This window comes from Armigeres subalbatus, unplaced genomic scaffold (assembly GCF_024139115.2).
Source record: "Armigeres subalbatus isolate Guangzhou_Male unplaced genomic scaffold, GZ_Asu_2 Contig156, whole genome shotgun sequence".
In the NCBI taxonomy this organism is placed as follows: domain Eukaryota; kingdom Metazoa; phylum Arthropoda; class Insecta; order Diptera; family Culicidae; genus Armigeres; species Armigeres subalbatus.
The window spans coordinates 90,338-107,314 of NW_026942351.1; the positions used below are offsets into that span (position 1 = coordinate 90,338).

A 16,977-nucleotide genomic window follows, 5' to 3' on the forward strand; every position below is an offset into this window, starting at 1 on the left:
AATTCCGATCAAAATGGGTCACGCGCGCCGAAAAGCAGCTTTCTTATATCTAATGAAGTAATTCCATAAGCCCCGTCCTTTCACCAGAGTAGAGTGGGGCAAGAGTACGCACTTAGTTTTCAATCGATCATGTGGCCCTTATGAAGCAAGCTTCTGCATATCAAATCAATGTCGATGATTCATATACTCTTCCTTTATGTTACCCAGCGGAAAAAATATTGAAATTATTGATATTCGTTTTAGTAGAACCATTATAGTAAGACAAGAGAGAAAAAGACACTCTTACCCCACCGGTGGGGAGGGGGTCCTAAAAATGTGCACTTTCATACGAAAAACCATTGTTTTTTGCCTTTCTCGTATACTAAGTATCATGGTAGAAATATTTCACAGTCAATGCAGTGAGAAACATGGATCTCAGTATAATCTGCTGTCGCCTTCATCGCCGCCGTGTTGAGTGCGACTGGGTGCACCCGAAAAATCATTTCCAACACCGACCATTCAATTTCGCATTCAGCCACTCACAAGTCGCTCTGACATGCTGCTCAGTTCGCGCCTTACCGTATGACTGTGAGTGGCCCATTTAAACGCGTGGTAAATTTTTTCAAATTGCTGGGTGAATGTGTACATTTTGCTGTGGTAAATTTCATCTTCGCGGCGCTGTGGGTGATGTGAGTTCTGATGTTTACTTTTCTGTCTCTCCGGGAATGTGAGGTTGATTTCAAAGCAGGAAGAAAATAAAAAAAAATGATATAAAAAAACATCACCTTCATCCAGTGCTGCCAATTATTTACAACCCTGCTAAGTATACGGTAAAGGCTATATGATCGCTCCAAAAACAAACTTTTTATAGAAGGCCCGGAGACCCATAGTGTTATGTACCGATCGACTCAGCTCGACGAATTGAGGTGATGTCTGTGTGTGTGTCTGTGCGCACTCGCCCAAAAAAATGTCACTCATTTTTCAGGTACTTATCCTCAACCGATTTACTCGCAACAAGTTGCATTCGACGCAGGATACTCTACCATTGTTTCCTATTGAAAATTGGTCAGATCGGACTATGGGCTCGGAAGTTATGGCCAAAATACTATTTTTATAATGCACGAGAAAGGCACCATCACCGCTAGGTGTATTAATCAGGGTTTTTATATACAAAAAACTACAGACCTAGGTAAAAATGTATCAAGTTTCGCGTAGCGTAAACAAAGGAATTTTCCTTAAGAAAAGTCCACCAATCACGTAACGTAAAATTTGGCTATTTCATCACCTCTCCCCCCTATCTTACACTTTTTGTATAAATTCTCTAAAAATTATATGGATCGTCATACATCTCGCAACCCCTCCCAGCTAAGCGTTGCGTAATTTATGGATGTTTCTTTTGATTGAATGAAATTATCATTTAGATGAAATTGTGTTTTCATATTATGTTTAGGTGTACAACAAGTCCAAATACAATTTCATCATTTCGCTTCAGTGCTTTGTTCGCTAAGTCTTTTCTAACACCTAATGACGTATCTTTAAAAGGAGAACTTATGATAATTTTCGATTTCTGTTCCTTTTTTCTTTGTTGTGGATCTTTACGCTTTGGAAGTAGTCTTATTTCGGCCGGAGATACGAGTTTGACATCAAAACTTGAAGATTCACATGCGTACTCTTGCCCCACCCGTTCCTGCGTACTTTTACCCCACAGTCCCAAAATTTATTCAAGTAATGGTTTTGACTTCTTGGAAAACCAACCGGATTGGTGTTCTGTACCGTAAAGTACTCTATACAACAGGTTATCGAGATGGTATAATGTTCACCTGATTGAACGTATATATGGTAATAAAATACTAGTTGCGGAAACACAATTATTTTTAGCAAAATGACCAAAAAATATCTAACTTCATATCTCCCTTGTTGTTTATTCAAATCGTTCACAATTATACATGATAATAGTTGGCCAGAATACCTGATAGATCGAAGTAGACAACGCGTGTGAATGGTTGAAACATAATTTCGCTGTCGCAAATTTTCGTCTGTTTCTGTATATTACAAAATATTTCTGTAGAATTTAATTCAAATACATCACCACATGGCCTCCAACTTATCCGTTTGAGAATTGATCTACATTCCTCGATAGTGCCACGGTACCAGCTGTCCGATATGTTCCGCGATTTAATCCCGTGCCAATATGTGTGATAGTGTTACCATCCGACGTCGCGGTCATGGTGTAATGACTAACGAAAAATTGTCCAGCAAACATTTGTGAGAAAAAAATTAAGTGACTTCAAATCTATTCCCCATCAAACACGTAAAGGTTGATTTGATCCGCAGTGCATTTTAACACTTGGTTCATTGCAATTGCGTGCGGCGTGTTTAGAATTTTAAACGCCAAGAGACAGCCGCTGATTTCTGCAAGGATGATGAATTTATTTAGTGCTTCCACAAATCGCACCCATGCTTTGAGACCCGATTCAAGAACTCAATTTTCCATAATCTGAACGTTTCCTAATATCTGCTCATTTCAAGGTGTTAAATCAAAATTGTGAGCTGGTACTGAGCTGAATCAACTTGACTATAGCAGCCAGGACAATAACAGCTATCGGAAGCTGATAACCCCACATGAAAATTTCGTAGCCGCCACGTGGTTACCACGATTTCATTGGAAGCAAAGGAGAATAACAAATGCAAAACTTTAGGAAATTATGTGGTCTCTTCGGATATCCTTGGTGTTTGCTATTCAAAATTGGAGCTTTTTTGGACAAACTAAATTGGTGAGCACGTTCCAGTTCTTTACTTTTCTTTCCTTCATTGCTTCATCAATCTATACAAAAAAATGAACTAAATACGTACAGGGCATCGTTTGCTGCTATTGCCGCGGATATTGTGGGAGTCCCAGGTATCCGGTTCACGCTTTAGTCAGCAACGGTGGCTCTTCTTGACCTTCTACTCCTGAGTAGTTAGTATGAATAAGGGCGTCCTTGTGAAGTTTTGCTGTACCTGTTATGAACAACTAGTACATCCCTTTCCTCCACATCCTGAAAAAAAACAATTCTTCCTGCTGATGTGATTCCTTTTTGTCGTACTAGTTGTCGTAACAAAAAGGGCACCATTATGGAGCATGAGATCTGATCAAATTATTCGTAGCACTACTTAATCAACGCCCCCGGTTGGGTGAGGGATAGAGGATGACGCACACACACACACACATAATAGTTGGCCAGAATACCTGTCAAACTGATGCAGTGCTGCTTGTTTATCTTTTTTTATTACTTCAAAAAATCGAAAACTTACTCTTACCCCACGCGCACTCTTGCCCCACTCTACTCTAATCGTATATTTACACCCATATCAGATCACAAAGGATCGGGGCTAACGAGCTTAAATTATCGAATACAAGAAAGCTGCTTTCCGGCGCGCGTGAGCCATTTTGGTCGGGATTTCGCAAAGAGCGGTTCGACAAAATTTGATTCCAAGTGGTGGAGGCTTTACAAAAAATCATCGAGGACTGTCTGTAATTAATTCTTAAAATTCTCCTCGCTTTGCCACGTACGATTCAGTTTGCTCAATGTTAATAAAAAGACACAAATAATCAAGGCATATGCCATCAATTTTGAATAGCTACGAAGTCCTATGTCACCTTTGCGTACAACCCGATTGGGCTGTACCTTTGAGTTTTTTTTTGTACATTTTGGGACCCCCACAAACTGTCGGGCTCGGGGCCCCCTTCCGGCTAAATCCGACCCTGAATGAGATGTAGCTACCACCTGGGTGGTGCGGATAGAATCGATTTGGTTGTCAAAGTGAAGCCAAAATTTTCTTTTGTGCCGGAGCCAAACATTGAAGATTGTGGTTAAGTTCGCTTTAAATCTTATATTGAGAAGTATTGTTATTATTTGGGGGAAAAATAAAAATAAACTTTGTTTGAGTTTTGTATTTTTTGTAACAAATATTCTCACATTATATTGCGAGTGGAAAATTAGTGGGAATGCAATTAAAAAGCACTCGTTTCGAAATTTCACGAGATTCAGCAGCTGATTGGAGCATGAATGTATGTAAACAATCGTAAAGTCATGTAGAGTCTAGCGCATTTGTGCGCCCTCATGCAGCGTGGAAAGAGAAATTCGAATAGTATTACAATAAAAGTTTTACAGATATGCAAAATAAACAATTAACACATTTAACAAATTAAAATATCTGACGTTCTATCTGTGCCCTGAGAGAAACGTCCAATGTGTTACCCATTGCGAGATGTGACGAGGTCTCCTTATAAGATTTTTGTACATCAGTCAAATCCCGCAAATGTGTTTTCATTGCGTTTTGCATTTTGTCTACAACAGCCAAGTAGTTGTATACATAGCTCTATTTGGTGTAGGATTCAGATCCTATTTGGGCACCTCGAATCAATTAATGCCACTTGGCATCAACGATTCGATGTCTGTGTCTGGAACGAACTTGGGACAAATCCCAACTGAACATTATATTGCCTACTTTCAGGCTTTCCTCTTGAGTCCAGACACAGAATCAACAAATAAAACATACACAAAATAGCACAAATGATACAGACTTGATCGAATATTTACAACTAAACGAGCACAATAAAACCAACCGTAACACAACCTTATCCAACAGCACAGAATTTTTCATGAATCGGAGAGCCGATTCATGAAAAATTCTTAAGTCAGCTAGTGACGAAAAATCTGACTAGAGGACTAACAGACTGGAAACTTAACCTAAGCCACAAATCACAAAAAACTAAATCTATTCTAAACCTCAATAACGGTAGCGAATCCTACCAAAAGTGCCTGAACGCCAACGAGTCTTGGCAAATTGTCCTCTAATCAGATTCTTTACTACACTTAACTGACTCTGTTGATCTTACAATTAAATTGGATTTCAAATGATTCTCGCGAAAAATCAAATGAATCACACACTAAACAATCAAATCGATACATGCCGTTATATCAAATCTTCATTTCTACACTTGTGGGTTATTCAGCTGGGCGCCAGTGTAACAGCCCCACGTTACTATTATTTTATACAAACATAAAAATACTCAATCAACATGAAACAAATAACAAATTAAAATAATGCACGTTCTCTCCTGGTGCCCTGAGAGAGACGGCTAGGTGGTGCCCACTACGGGAAATGACGAGGTTTCATATGAGATTTTGGTCCATCAGCCAAATCCCGCATGTATATTTTTATTGCGTATTGCGCTTTTTGTCTACAGCAATTAGTTTGCTGTATTCATAGCTGAGCCTTTGTACAGGATTCTTATCCTATTTGGGCACCTCGATAATGTTGTGCCATGTAACACCAGTAATATAAAGTCTGTGTCTGGGAATCTCTCTATTTATAATTTTAATTGCCTATCTTTAGGCCCAAACACAGAACATGCAGCAATGGAACATACACAATTCCATTCAGACATTTGTCACTTACAGGTAAGTTAAAATAAACCGTAACAATAGCGGGAAATGTTTGACAAAAAAGAATGTTTGACAGCCAAGTAACTGCAAAATAATTTTGTTTATGGGAGTGATTTCAAAATATCCCTCTGTTCGCTTGAGCGCAGAAAAGCGGCTCTATCCGCAGCACGACCCAGGCTACCACTGTAGGTACAGTCAGTCTAAGCTAAGCTAGTGTTAATCCATGCTTAATGAGATTTTCTGCTTTCGTTTGCATGCTGCCTTCGTTCAAAGCAAATAAAATTGCGTGTGATCCATACTGCAACGTGGTGTATATGCTTAAAGAGGGTTATTTTCATCAGTATCTCCGAAACACGCACTACCTCTTTTATGTAAGTGCAGTTATAAAATGTTCTATCGGGGGTGGTGATAAATAAAGATTTAAATGGAGTTTGCACTAAAATTAAAAAAATTAAAATTGTACTAGATCTCCGATAGAACATTTTTGTTTACCCACTACATGGAAGAGGTGAACATATACTTTCGTGTGGTGGGTGTTATAGAGATACTGATTTAAACAAAAAAAAATCGCCGTAGAGACACCGGTAAATCTTTCCAATGATTGAAATTACCAATCACCTGTCCCTGATGGGAAGAAATAGCATCCACCTGAATGTTTGTGAAAATTTGCCAATATGTAATTTATTTCGCTGAAGATCGTGGATAATTGTTGGCGCAATGAACAAAAGTAAGCAAGCATAATTTTGGTTAGAACTTCAATATATGGAGCTTTATAATGATAAATGTGTCCAACCGCAGTATATTAGGCCAGGGTTTGAGCCATAAATATACTCTACATAGCTCTCTTTTTATAGACTAAATCTATCCTAAACAAAACAAGGGATCAAATGTAACCTCTTTCCCTTACAATGCGACTCTATTGAGAAGATAAATATAAGGCATCTTAGATATGTTCATGATATATTATTTTCAGTGTTCATGTTTAGGTTCATAAAATTATGTTGACTCGTCTTTTTTTCCCGTTTCCATTGATGTGTCCGAACATAGACTTGAAATACCTACCTTGCGAGTATTTTCGATATCTTTGATGTTGATGTCATTTACGTTACACATGTGAGTAATCATCATAAGTTTCTGCCTTTCATCAATCCGCCTCCATTCGTATAGCGTCTGGAGAGAATGGAAGAAAGAATCAGTCGGAAACAAGTTACAAATAATGCAACCATAAATGAGGCATATGGCACACGCACACGCCGCGAGGGTCTCCGCTGCGATCGTCGTCGCCGATGATGGAAGGGAGTCATGTTAACGAAGAATAATGTTTACCGTGACTGGGCTTGCATCATGCGAAGAGAAATGACTCCCATGGGAACTGCAGTCGGCATCAAGAAACTGTTTACCACCGACAGAAACATTATTGCCCGATTGTGTCGGTTCGGAACGGGGCTGGAGCGGAAAATGGCACTTTCGCACACAACTCACATTGCCGCGTAAAGAAGTTATATGGATCCCGATTTGTTATCCCATTCTTGCGGTACAATCTTTCGCAGGATCGTAAAAAGTCGGGAAATAATAAGTTGTACAAATTGTATTTTCACGCATCATATGTCACTTGTGGTAATCGGTTTGTTTATGAACTGATGGTTTGTCATCACTTTGTTGAGTTTTTGCTTTTAGGATCTGCATTACATTGGACAGAAATATTAAAAATATCTTAAACAGTAAAGGGGAAAATGGCAAACCCGTTTTGGTATTGAGCGATTCCAAGCAACAGCATCAAAATTTAAGAAAATTTTTAATTCATGATTTTCTATTGAGTTGAAACTTTGCACAGTTTTTCAATTTCATCTAAATCGTCATTTTTCGATATCAAATCTTCATATTGAGTCACGACTAACTTTTCAAAAGGGTGTATGTGAAAATGGTTCAAAAATATTTAAAAGCTGCACAGCAAAACGGAATGTTCGATTGTTATGATTTTTTCAGCAAAGTTAGACAACTAAATGGTGATTCTTAAGAAAATGTGCACAGTAAAAAAAAATTTTTGCCTTTAAAAATATCATTTTGTCACAAAAACTCAAATATCTCAAAACCCTATCTTTTTCGAACGTAATTTTTTAGGGAAAACGGTCCATTATATTAGCTATCTACCATAAAATTTGGTGATGGTAAACTAATAAACAAAAAAGTTATGACATTTCAAACATTTCACAATTTTCACATTTAGTAAAAAAAATTTTTTTCTTTGTAAGTTATTTCAAGTATCGCAGTTTGATGCTGATTTTATTGTTAAGGGTTAAGGGTTGCGTGAGTTAAACAAGTTGTTTGTATGATATTCCATATTTATGTATTCATCGATATTATGTATATTATATGTATAAATATTATATGTATACATAAATAAAAATGAATTAATATTATCCTAAGTATTAAATTAAATGTGGCAGTTACACAATGTTGTTATAGAAACTCTAAGAGTTTTGGGTTTGAATTTTGGTATGGGTTATGATATCATGAAAACAGTTTATTAATACTTATTTTTATTTATTTTATTCAAATTTTTAAAATATCGAACACTTTTGAATTATTATCAGCACAGTTTGAGTATAGTTTTGCTTTAATTTTATTTTACGACAATGGAATGAAACAGTGAAATTTTTGGGTTCCTTGGATCGTTTTCGCGTTATTAAATTGCTCGCTGAGCTCTGAAGCCTTTATTTCGTACTCTTCAGTAGTAGTAAAACAAAATGATAATTTGGTTAAATCTTTTTCTTTTCTACGATTTGCCCAATCAAAAGTTCTTTCGCAGTTTTAATTGGATGCTCACGTTCTTTGGCTAAACTTGCTCTTGTGGCCATGCGCTTTATTGTTCCTCCAATAGCATCACAAGGACCTTTGCCATGTGATGTAGCAAAAAATGCCATTCTGCATCAATTCCGTACATTGATTTAAATTGACATAGGCTCGAAAAATTCTTACGATTTTTGTACTGCGACGCTGCTCCATCAGACATGAAATATATCTTTTGACTTCTTTATGCTTATCAACGCGTAAAAAGTTAATCATTTTTCAATGAACAAGTTTACGGATACTGAATCGTGTCTTAAATCTTCGGAAATTATAATAAAACTTAAGTGTTCAATTTGCGTACTTCCATTAAAATAAATAACGAATGGATGAATTGTAGCTTGTTGTACGTTCCAGTGATGGGACTGCACTTCATCTTGCAATACAAAGCTGTAATTTTCAGAAAATCACAAATGACTAAAATTCACCATTTTGTAATGTATTTTCGTATTTTTAAAAAGCTGGATTGTTCTGTTTTAATGAAATCGTGAGGGATTAAACTTTCTAATTTCAAGCAAAAATATGACACAAACTCATCTACAGGTTTTACAATAGTTTCTATGTCACACCTATCCGTGGTCACCCATTGCTCAAATGATAACTGATCAATATATTTTTCTTCAAACTCAGCGAATAAAGTATTTTCCAATGATGAAGAATCTGGACAATCCGAACTAGATCGTAGATAGCAATTTGATGTTGTATTTTCACACAAAAGACTACCAGTTAACATTTTAATATCCTTTGTTAAATTGATTCTTTTCAAACTATGTAAAATAAGATTAATATTCTCATGGGTTGTGCACACACACACATTATGTGTTCCTGAATTGGAAAGAAGCTTACATTGCCTTGGCCGAAGGTTTGCAAATGAGGAAAACTCTATTTTAATTTTTTCGTGAGTTTCCTTGAAGCGTGTGTACGCTTCGTTCAACGTCGTCATCATTAATCGTTTTTGTATTGCTTGACGCTTTCCATCTTTTTTACTGATACATAATCTTTTTGACCAGGCATAGCTCGACTTACTTCATCATCTTCAAAATATTGAACTACTATTTCTTTTGTCTCATCTGTTAATGCAGTACTAGACCTAGTATTTTTGGTTGAAAGACAGTTATTCTTCAATTGTTTTGCCTCTTTTTACTGTATTTCTATTGGTTTTGAACTCATCAATGGCATCCTGAATAGACCACGAACTTGGCAGCATCGACAAAATCAATAATTTTTCTTTCCTTGCCGTGGCTGCATTCGAGAACCTTTCCTTCATATTTATAATTACCTCATCGTAGTCTGTATTTTCCACATCATCAGGTCCCTAATTTGAAGAGGTTTCTTCGTACAGCTTCGTTTATTTCACGGTATTTTTTCTCCGGGTAATAAACGTAGTCCATCTTACTCCATTTAATCGGAGTCACTTTTATCCCAGCTATGCCCTCGTTAAAGCGTTCGATGTTGACCTTTTGGATACACTCATCTTCCGATTGATTTGTTGAAACAGATTTCGCTGATGGTACGGTGGCAAGGCTCTCAGCACTTAATACTTCTGGTAATTCCTCAGTTGTTGTCGATACATCTGGCAATTCCTCAGTTGCTGTCGTTTTCGAACTTCCTGCGCTCTGCTCAACCGATGATATACAGATTGCTCTTTTGTCAACGTTTAGACGGCAGGACGTGCAAATGCGTAAATTTGTATTCAATGTGGACATTGGAGCATAACCAGTCGCTTTCAGTTTATCTATGGTGCTTTCGGTGAGATTTCGTAACTCTTTTGAACACTTTTTTCCATCAAACGGCCTACAACAGTTGAGAAAGCGGCTACTCATGTTGTTCGTAATATTTCAATAAACAAAATCACTTTTAAGTTTTTACTGACTAGTTTGGTGTCATTTGCTTGACTGAAGAAAAAAATTACTATAAGATCTTTAACAACCTTAGTAGTAGTTATTTTTTGTCTTTTTCGTGAGCATTGTCATTGTATGTACCTATCATGCATTTGTTGTTGTTGAAGATACCCGTTTCCTCCCGATCATAAAGTCTATTCTCTAAGAGGTATATTTTTTGCAGGTAAACTATAGACGTACACGTGTATATAAATCTTTGATTTTGCAGCTTTTGTCTTAAAAATAACATTTCTGATATGTTTCTATCAACGTTATTATCAACAGGTTTCAACACTATTAAAAGAATTTTTCGCAAAGGCAAAACAATTTTTTTTTACTGTGCACATTCCGTTTTTGCTGTGCAGCTTTTTAAATATTTTTGAACCATTTTCACATACACCCTTTTGAAAAGTTAGTCGTGACTCAATATGAAGATTTGATATCGAAAAATGACGATTTAGATGAAATTGAAAAACTGTGCAGAGTTTCAAATATTTTCGAAATGGTCGCTCAGGATCGACTGACATGCCCCCGTGGAATGCCTCTATTATGTTTTAAAATTCATTGTTGATCTTGTATTTCTTATTATTATTTACTAAGTGTACATAAAAACTCACCACTCATCGCTCACCATAACTCGACTCAAGTCAAGTACGAGACACTAATGACGGCCTTACTGTTGATAATTCGTTTATGTAAAGTTATAATCAAGTAGTGGAATTAAATTGTATAGTATGGCAACATTTGTTGGTCGTGGTTTTGAACAATTTATTAAAAATGCATTAATATAATACATAAAAGGTATAAATCTTGGTATAAATGTATAAACTAAATAAAAACATACTCATACTTCACACACGACATGTAAAATAAACATCAAAATAAATGTAGATTCAATTCAAAATACTTCTGGCTGTGCATTCTTATTTACCCTCAAGTTGAGATTTAATAAGGGATGCTGATTGACATTGGCTTTCAGATAATTATCAATGTGGTTGAACAGCCGTAATTTTCTCCTTATTTTCAATTTCATGCCCATTCTTTTTCTATTTTCATCGCGTTGAAAAAAATATGTTGCGGGCTCTACTCAAAACTCAAATGCACAATCGCTCACTTTGAGCTATTGATTGTTTATCCTCGCAAAGGGTGAACAATTAAACAAGGTAAGGAACGGCTAATATTTTAAATATCCGAACTGATTAGTAGAATAGAAGTCGCATAGGTCACATAATTTCTCATGGTGCATCCCGATCTACGTTTCTTATTACCCTACCCAACTAACAAAACATCCTTCCCTTGGTAGTTGTGGAGATGCAGAGGTATTCTCGGTCTTTTGTAGCAACAATTACCACACATTACATTCCCTTTCTTTCCCAACCAACTGTAAGGACTTGGCCGGCGCCGTTATTGATTAAAATGTGTGAGCTGTTGAAACGTGCACTTCGAGAATAGATGGTAAACCCCTACCACTATTCACTTGGATCGAAGTGCAATTTGCACCAGCTCTGATCAATCACGGAGTAGCAACCATTGATATAATGTACAGTCAGTCTAAGCCAAGCTAAAAAAAGTTTTGAAATGTTTCCCCATTTATCACACTCAGGGTTTGCAGAAATCGCTCTCAATAGTTAAAGAACAATGATAAAAGAAAGGTAAAAACTGTTCCGAATCATAACAAGTCATGATAATAAATTTATCAAACTTGTATACAAGTGCGGAAAAACAGAATCGGATAGGCAGCCCTCACAGAAAAATGGTGATTCTCGCTTTTTTTCGCTCCTTTCGTGTTGGTTACTGCCCAACTGTGTAGAACAAGTTAAAATGCATCACCAGAGCCAGTGCTCCCCGCATTTGGAGCTTTCTAAAAGAAATTTATCATGGGGTATAGCATCCCGAATCAGTTCTCTATCATGACAGCTTGCGAAATCTTTCGCGGTATGCTACATATCGTATATGTATAAAGAGATGATAAGTGAGAGACTTGTTCTTTTTCTTTAGGATTCAATCCCTGATCACACTACATCATATGTTTCGCTAAAAGGATTCTCACTTTGTATAATACTCCAAGATCCTCCTAGTGGTTTTTCTTGCTACTCTGGGCCCATAACCTGATAGAGTTATACAGGAAGACGGAAATGAAACGCGTCTTGTTTCAAGGACGTGAGAATAAAGAATGAAAATTTTACTTATTCAACATAAAAGGTGACTTTTTTACATCGCTCTACGGCAATGTTGCTATGATGTAGATTATGTTGCTCCTCAGCATCAATTACGCGCGTTCGGTGCAACGTGTGCATCGAACCTAATACTTCTGCTTTTACTGGTGATATCCATTTATGAAGGAATTTACTCTGTCACTTAGCCCTAACATTCGACATTTTCCTTATGAAAAAATCGACATTTCTGATCAAATAATTGCCTTTTCGTTCCAGCTCGATATGACTGACTTCTATGACGACGATTACGATCTGGACACCGAGGACGACGATCAAGACTCGGTCGAATCATTTGCCGACGGCGATGACAGCGGTAACGGTGAGTCATAACAGACCAGCTAAGCCCTTTAGCGTGTAGCATTGGTTCAGTTTAATTTACTATATATATTTGTAATTGCTTTAAATTGATCCGAGAAGACAAACTGAAGGTAAACTGAAAAATCATGGAATAGTTGATTGAATGCAAATCGCTCGCTTAGACCGTTTTTTATCAGAAAAAAAATTCGATTTTATCATTTCTGTGTTTATACATACATTGGATAAATTGATTAAAGTTTTGTAAGCGTCGATTTAAGTCGACTGAAAATTTGACATGAATAAACGCATTCGTAGAGCTCTATGTTTATTGAATGCATCACAATAACCGAAAAAAAACTATGACTTAAAATCGATTTAGTTTACGTTTTGTCCCAAATTTATGTTTCACTTGCAGTATACATTACTTTTTTGTACATAATCAAAATTTAAAATTGTTAGTGAAAGAGAATGTGAAACTAGAACGAAACTAAAACGATAAAACTCAACTTGTCGCAATGCTTTGCAATTGGATGTCAGCATCCAAAAATATCTTCTGCAACATACAGATTTACCCTATAGTATCCTATACTAATGAGCCGAGGATTTTTGGAATATCAAAACAAAACAAAATAGCCATAATCGAAATGATTATGGAGTTTAGAATTGGGTCGATTGATTACAAGCGACAGAAGCTTATCATTGGAAAATGTGTAAAACACACGATTGCTTACGTTTTCGAAGAAACGTTTTTTATCGTGGGTTTCAGCAATACATTCTCTATACCACAACCCTGTCAAACAGTTCATGTTGAGTGGATTGATCTAAATAGCAGTACACCTAAGCCAAATGAATAAAAAATGGGACTGTTTCCCAGAAATGCGCAACTCGACTCATACAGTTTTTGTATAATAAATGTTTATGCCATTCTGTGCATCATTTCTTCCATGTCAACGCATCAAACATAGTTTTCGTTCACTTGTAAAATGCAGCGAATTTTCGAAGCAATATAAATAGTGGTGTAATATTGAAAAGTTAAACTGTAAAACATAAAAAAAAGTTATAGGAAAAAAAACAAAATACAAGCAGCCCAATTTATCTCGATCTTTTTTTCTCATAGTGAGTAGTATTAAATAAAATGCATCACGCGTACAGCATCATTAAATGAAGAAACAAAAAAAAACATGTTCAAGCGGTACTTTAATTTAATTTAATTTTTATTTTTTGTTTTTGTAAACAGTTAGATTAGATTTATTGATTTTACATAACCAGAAATACAAGAAATTATTTTATTTTTACATACGCTCGGAACTATCAATTAGTTCTAAACAATCCGAACTTTCCACTGCTTGCACATTAATATGATATAATATCCAGGGAATCATTTTTTCTTGGATGCACGTACGTAACCGTAGGGGTCCTTAGCCGTGCGGTAAGACGCGCGGCTACAAAGCAAGACCATGCTGAGGGTGGCTGGGTTCGATTCCCGGTGCCGGTCTAGGCAATTTTCGGATTGGAAATTGTCTCGACTTCCCTGGGCATAAAAGTATCATCATGCTAGCCTCATGATATACGAATGCAAAAATGGTAACTTGGCTTAGAAACCTCGCAGTTAATAACTGTGGAAGTGCTTAATGAACACTGTCCCAGTGTGGGGATGTAATGCCAATGAGAAGAAGCAGAAGACGTACGTAACGGAGCAAAGTCGGTTAACAAAATGAGAGCAAATTGATAATTAGCTCTGCTGTTGAGATTATATTGAAAACAAAATTTGGTGTCAATTGTTATTCAGTACAAATCAATATCGAAATATGTTCTCAGTATGCATTCCTCAGTTATCATAATGGTAGCAGCTTTACATAAAATTATGCTGTAGAGTGTGTTATTTGCGAACATTAAAAGCAACCTGCAAACAAAATATGATGTTGTTGATTTGAATGCTCATATAAATAATCTAACTGAATACTCATTTTGTTATCAAATTAAGAATCTTATTATATCAAATTTAGTAATCATGTTGATTTCATTAACAGCTAAATTTGTTTTCAGTATGATTTCACAGTAAAAAATATGCTCTCATTTCTGCTGTGTTAACCGTTAATAGGGTTTCTTACCCCATTCTCGGCCTAACATGCGTACGACTGCATTATTTATTTGATATTTATGACAGAAAGCAACTTTTCCTGAATTTTGTGGGCTGTATAATACTGCATTGGGGTTCACTTCTGCTTAAAAAATAGCTGTTCGTGCTAAATATCGTTCAAAAAAGCTTTTGTTTGATTTAAACTAACGAGGTCCAGCACTCATTTCAGTCATAGCGATTCGCGTTCCGGCATACATAAAACCAGTTCCCGGCCTAAGCAAAATTTCACTCAATCTCTCAACATTTTACTCTCATTCTCTCTCGGGACGGTAGAAAATGCGACGTAAACAAAAATATGCACGTTCCACGACAACAAGATGCCAGATGGTATTATTCATAATCATTTTTATTTGGTTGAGAAGATATATTTACTTATCCAAATTTCTTCCAAATACATAAAAACAATATTTTTTTTCACCTTTCGAAATCGAGAGAATCATAAATAACATGATAGCGTCAACGTATTAGACAGTTTTCCTATTCACTATGAAGGATCATTTTCATAATCCTGGTCTTTTGGCAGCACGGTGCGGCTAGAAGTTCTTGGGCCGAGGTGAATTTTTGTTCGGTTTGAGAATACATTTTTAAATGTATTCTAATATGTTTATATTAGTTCTAGTGAAACGAACAAATAGAAAAGATCAAAGTGCGTGAGATTAGAATTATTGTGTGGTGATTAAAAGCTTGAAGCAATGATTGTATCGAGCACTGTGACGATTTTCAGGTAGGTGTTTATTTGATGATACCGTTTTGTAAAAGTGGAAAGAATCACTCCGGCTCAGTGGTGTGGCATCGGAGAGCGAAATTTTGAAATCTACATTTTTATTTTCTACAATTGGATCAATTAGGAGTAAAACAAGTGATTGAAAAATATTGAGTATTGTGAAAAATAAATGGGAGACTTTTTAAAAATTATCAATCATAAACCTACGGCTTCAAAACAGTATAAATCATTAGTTTTCTGTGCAGTGAGCCGGGAACCGGGTCCATAGGCCCAAGTAGTGATTTACCCTACATACAAAACGGAGATCAACTAAAGTAATCAAAAAATTTACATCATAACAGCAAATTTTGATTTCAATTTGATTTCAAACTTTGCTCGGGTGCGAAACAAGCGACAAAAGAGGACCAACGACAAAGCTTTGTTTTTGTCTTAGATAATAATGACAAAGATCAGATTTTTTTGTCAGAGACAAAAAAGAAGACAATCTCGTTGCTAACTTTTCATCCCGTTATTTTGCATTATCTCTACAACAAATCTCGGTTTTGTTCTATCACAGTTTCTGCTTTTATGGAAATATTCGATATCTAACTTTGATTACGAAAATAGCATCGTATTCTCGAAAATATCAGAGCATGCAAAGGAAATGATTCTTGTCATATTTTGTTCGGGTTCTGATAAAGGCTTGTTGTGAAGTGCGTTTGTCGGTAACAAACTCTGTTGATGACAAAGGGTATATTGTTAGGCGTTGCTCGAATATTGATTCCCTGATAATAGGGTAAAATGCCCAATAGTGTGTAACTATTCTCCTATGACGTCCGTACGCCTGCGGAGTGGACGTCCTTACGTCTCCCTCACTAGCTCTTTTTGCTCATAACTTCTCAGGGTCGGCACGCCAACTGCTTGGGAGAACACACAACACGTAAACCTTGCTGAAGCGGATCAGACAAGAAAATCAACGGACTGGGATGCTACCTAGGGCTGAGTTATTAATTTAAAAGATTTTTTTTAAATACATTTTACTTTGTTTATTGTAGGTTCATTTGGTAGGGTTAGTTTTGGGAAGGATTAGAATTTTTTTTTAGTCTTTATTTAAGTGATTTTTCTTAATATCTAAAGAGTTCATCACTGCAGGATTAGAATTCGGTGCGGCCGTTTACTGACGTTGGGTACCTGATGGTGTATTCATGCAACTAAGGAGATGCTCTGGTGACATACCTTGGGTGGCGTTCCACGGGTTCATACGCCCGGAACGATGGAATGGGTTCGATGGGTTGGCTGGCCCGGAAGGAGGGCCAAGATGAAGCCGACGGTGAACACGTGGCGTCGCTTGGTTGTTCGCCGAGAGTTGGCTGTCTCGGAACAAGGGGCAGGATGCATGCGACGGCGAGGACGTGGCGACACCTAGTAGGTCGGAGGCGTTCAATGGGTTCGTAGACTCGTTACGTGGCTGGGTTCTTTCGAC

The 16,977-nt window shown here is 36.7% G+C and overlaps 1 pseudogene; it reads left to right on the plus strand.

Moving 5' to 3' along the window:
- The window catches only part of LOC134203000 (ubiquitin-conjugating enzyme E2 R2-like), a 20,074-nt pseudogene extending 6,124 nt beyond the window's left edge, over positions 1-13,950 (plus strand).
- The last annotated feature ends 3,027 nt before the right edge of the window (positions 13,951-16,977 follow it).